The following is a 5,108-nucleotide window of genomic DNA, read 5'->3' as shown; positions in this document are numbered from 1 at the left end:
AATTTTAGATTGTGAGCCAACTGTTTGACAGCCGAGAAGAGTCGAGATGTTCACTTATTTGATCCCCAACCGACTAAATTTGGCACCTCAGAATAGGAAGATGGTTGAACGTCTCCTTGAACCCATTTATGTGAGGAAACAACAAAGTAGCCCATCAGCTGTCATATGCTGGAGATCAGGACAGAAAGGACAGCTATTTTCACTCTCACACAATTTTAACAACTTTGCACTATTTCGCTGTAAGGTAAGAGTACATACTGAACATATCAGTCTTTTATGAAGCATTACATCTACATTAGTATGCAGTCATTAACACTGACTTGATCAATAAGTTCATATGCAACATGTTTAATGGCAGCATATTCATAATTTATACATTATGGATTGAAATGTTAAATAAAGTATTACATGGAGTAAAAACTAGTTATTAATGATCAACAAACAACTTAGATGCACTTCTATGCATTTATAATGACTACAGGTATGCACTTATGACCTTTGAGTGTATCAAGCCTCGTTAATTTTTGTGATTCTTGGTTCATGCAAGGACTGTAAGTTCTGCAGGACCTCGAGACTCAAACACAACTCTCAGATATCCTCACAACTTGTAAAAGGGAACAGACAAAAGCACAAAGTGATGGCGAACATATACATATTTAAAGCAAGATGCGAACTCAAGCCCTTTCAGGTTTACAGAATAACAAAAGTAGGACCAGAGTCTGACTTTGTAGGAGGGGTTTAAGAAAGAGACAGGAGCCATGGGGTACTTTAATCTTAAATATATTGATTTTATATTGAAACACCATAAACAGACTCTCGGTAATGTTAAGCTCTTATCGTAGGAAAAATATTTCTGGGATGTCTAAGACTTCCTCTGGTTTGTAGTCAGTTAGCCACCTTGAGCCAGATATGTCGGGCTCATTTCCAAAGTGCTCCAGGTGCTCTGTTTTCACACAGGTGAGCTCAGGTGAATTGGAAGAAAAGGGTATGTTTTCCTCTGGCACACGGAAAACTCAGAGTATCTCCTCGGGGGTAAGGAGGTGATTAGGCTCAGGGGTGGCTCGCCAACCCCTTCGCCAGTTAGTGGCAAATCCGAATTGATGAGCATGAGCATGTCCATGGAATCTCAATTTCCTGTCTTAAAAAGGAGTTCTTCCTTCCCACTGTTGCCAAGTACTTCCTCAGAGGGAGCCGTCTCATTGATGAGGCTTCCTCTGTATTACTGTAGGCTCTTTACATGACAGCGGGGAGAAACGGGAAGATGCTCACAGAACGAGGCTCAGCCATCTGCCTTGATGGCACAGGAGGGTGAGGGGAAGCAGAAGCGAGGAAAAGAAAGAGAGCAACAACAAACAGCAAACAGGAAAATAAAAAAGTCTCACAATTTCTTCTGCTACTGACCAAACACAGGCCTCTAAATCACAGCTACACTTAAAGGTCTTTCAGGCCATTAAACAACCACAGAGAACAGGCAAAGAGAACAATTTCTGCAGCCACCTACAGCACAAGAAAATAGGTGGTTGCTCTCTTTCAGCTTGGCAACATATTACCTGAGCGGCTTTTACTTCCTTGCAGAGGCATGTCAAAACACAGCCGTGAAATCCTCCAGTGGCTCGGTCCCCACGCCGCGCTTCTAATATGCCAGACGCACTTGCAGTTACAAAAGGACAATTGTGGCAATTTCCTCTTTCCCTTAATCATCTCCCCTTTTTTATGATAAGGATGTAGCTAACTGCAGAGGTGAAGTTACATTCTAATAAAGTCAGCCGGTTAATAATGTAATCTTAAATTACGCCGTAATTACCGCCTCTTAGTCACCGGGGGATGCTCTGTAATTCAATCACTGGCCCCAGCGATACTGTACAATAAAAAAAAAAGAAGAGGCGCATTATCTGGGCTATTTTACCGTGGAAATGAATAGCCCTACCCACTACCGCTCCCGCTTGGGGTAATTAGACAGCGCAGTCTCAGCTGCACACAAGCCCAGACGCTCAGTTATCAGCAAGGAGAGGCCTTATCCATCAGGGCCTGCAGGGAATCGGCATTTAATACACACATCTGCATTTGTTTATGGCGACAACCGGGCGTGTGCATCTGTGGTAGACGTATATGTTTACAAGCCCCTGCGTGCGTTTATTTGCGAATAAGGTGTTTTTTTCCGTGTGCGGGAATTCGAATGTAAATCTGCAGATCTCGAACTCTGTAAATCTCTCCCTGCAGTCCTCCTTAACCCCCAAACCACCTCGGATGAGAATGAAAAGTTCTCCTCTCAGAGGACGCGCTGGGGAAGAAATGTGTGGGAATTGTTTTCCGCCTTCATTCTGGGCTGGGTCAGGGTTCGTGCGCTGCAGACACACACACACACACACACACACACACACACACACACACACACACACACACACACACACACACACACGAATACAAGCCACAAGATCCAAACCCAATTTGTCATTTATTTTCAAGTGGGTGATTTCTTTAGAGGCACTGCTTGCTAGATATTATGTGGCAGGGAAAATCTAATGCCCCTCAATAGGTTTTCCCCAGGAAAAGGGGGTAAATTAGATTTGCGAACTGGGAACTTCATTTGGCAGGACTGTCTCTTACTCCGAGAGTGCAGCGAGGAGAAGGAGGAGGAGGAACCTGTGAAGAGAGTGTAGGGGGAGAGAAATGAAAATCCATACTGCAGTGCTGAATCAGCAGCGCCTCTTGTCCCTCTTTTTCTTCCTCCCCTTGTTCTGGGAACCCCTCCTCTCCTCTTGCCTCGGCATCGCCAACGAGGAGGCAGTGTTGTCAGTCTCTGTTTCCTCTCTTGGCATGGCACTTCTTCCTTTTTATCTTGTTAACACTACCATGTAAAAGTCCAGCAAGGCTCAGAGTAAATACCCTCCCGTTGAAATTGGAGGTAAGCCCCTTGACCCCTCTCGCATGATGGGACCACTGAAGAAGAGATGGATAAAATGGATGACAGGCCCAAGCAGGGGGGTCACGTGCAAGGGCAAGTCATGAGAAGAAGAAGGACGCAGAGATAGAGGGGCGGTGGTCGCGTCTCGCACTTTGTTGGGACTGCAGAAGATGAGGTTTGGATGGAGTTACCCCACCTGGTCTCCTCTTACAACATAAAGCCGAATAGATTTTCATGTCACACACCTCCCGAACAACACATCTGTGCCTGAGCAGGGGGTTAGAGGCATGACAAATCTGACACGGGGGCGCTCTTATTTGCTGCGCTGACAGCCAACACTTACCCAGGAGTCAGTGCCCAATCAGATGGATGCCGACGGCAGTGTAAAAGAGGTGTAAGCAAAGACAAGGTACGAATGTAATATGAAAGCATACACATGGAAAGACTGGAGGATACTGAGGTCGTGTAGAGCAGCCGATGTGTGTCGAAAAATGACGTGAAATGAGCGCCCAGACTTGAAGAGGCTGTGGATCTTGTGAGGATTTCATTCTTACAGAAACTTAAGGATTGGAAATAAAGCTTAAAAGTAGAATTGTATTCCTCTCAACAACACATATCTGCCAAAAAATGGTCTGTTTGCAGACATTACTCTTTGCCTGCATTTCCACTTTAACTTTGTCATTATTTCTGTATCTTGCACAACAAGCTAGCTCCTAAGCAGACAGCTACAGTCAAGGGAAATACTCTGCACTTTGTCTTGTTAAGAAGGAGAGAGATTGTAAAGTTTACTCTGTTTACAGTAAATAAGAATTGGTGAGACTTAAACCCAGATTTCCAGAAAACTTTCACTTTGATGTGTCAGATCTATGCCAATGGCATTTCCCCCCCTTTTGTGGCAAATGATTATTTGAAGAATGTTATCAGATGTTGGCAGTGCTGTGTGTCAAGAGACCAATCACTACAAGCTTTTATACATTTGAAGCATTGATGGCCTCGGGGGGAACCAAACCCAGGACTCTTGTACTTTTAAGCTTTTAGCTCCATGCTCTATGGAGCATAATCTTGGGACAGTGTTCTTCCAATCCTGGCAGTGTTTTCTTTCTTTTCCATGCTGCAACCATCAGGTTATACTGTAGTTGGATGGGTCTCCTCAGCAGCAGTATATGCCAACAGCCTGCGTGTTTAGGTTGGAGGATTAAGCTTGGTCTAGTCTTTCAGATCCTTACCGCAGTCTAGTCTTAGGCCAAGACCCACATTTTTTTGCTAAAGGGCTGCTCATGAAAAAGGAGAAGAAACTTTAAAATGACTAAAACAAAGCTAGAGACCATCCTACGATGGAATCACACCATCTGTGTGATCTGTGTGGGCTCTCAAACCACACCTGACATGAGACATATTTTGTTTATAAACCAGATAAAGATACCTTACTTGGAGAGTTGGGCTAAAAATGGAAAATGGGGTGAGAGGGAGCCATGGCACCTTTGACCAACTTCTTGGCTCTCTCTAACCAGTGCTCACAGACACGAGCAACGTTCAGACTGAACCTGTGTTTTGATTACAACTACACGCTTTAAGTTATCAGACTGTATCTTATGTGAATGGAAGATGACCACAGAGAGATACACTGTCTCTGTTGGTTTGTTGGCTTCAGTTTCCAGTCCCAAAGACCTGTCTGTCTCTCAGTGATATGCAATTATGTAAACAAGAAAGTTTTTACAAGACTCTATGCAGTTCTGTAAAAAAATAAATATATAAATAAGAGCTTGCACCACCTTTAGCAGCATTAACATGAAGTAAATGTTTTCTCTATGACTCAGTCTCTCACATCATTGTGGAGGAATTTTGGCTGACTCTTCTTTAAGAGATTGCTTTAGTTCAGTGAAGTTTCCAGATAGTTTATGTCTGCAAAAAAGATCCTTCTACGTTTCACTCAGGTTGAGCTCTGGACCCTGACTAGGCCATATCTGCACTTTTCTTTTCTTTTTTAGCCATTCTGTTTTAGACTTTTAGGATGATCATTGTCCTGCTGCATAATCCAGTTTGGATTGAGATTGAGCTGTCAGACAGATGTCCTCACATCTGACTCCTTTGTGACTGTAAGGTGCTCAGGTGGCTGCAAAACAAACTCAAATCATGAGCCCTCCACCACCGTGCTGTTGCTTACCCTCTGAATTCCTTTGGAAGTAGTAAATATGTACTTGGC

The sequence above is a fragment of the Diplotaxodon limnothrissa genome, linkage group LG23, assembly GCF_057381915.1.
Source record: "Diplotaxodon limnothrissa isolate DT_005_m linkage group LG23, D_limnothrissa_male_GT1.1, whole genome shotgun sequence".
NCBI classification, from domain to species: Eukaryota; Metazoa; Chordata; class Actinopteri; order Cichliformes; family Cichlidae; genus Diplotaxodon; species Diplotaxodon limnothrissa.
Note: the sequence above shows the minus strand (reverse complement) of the source record.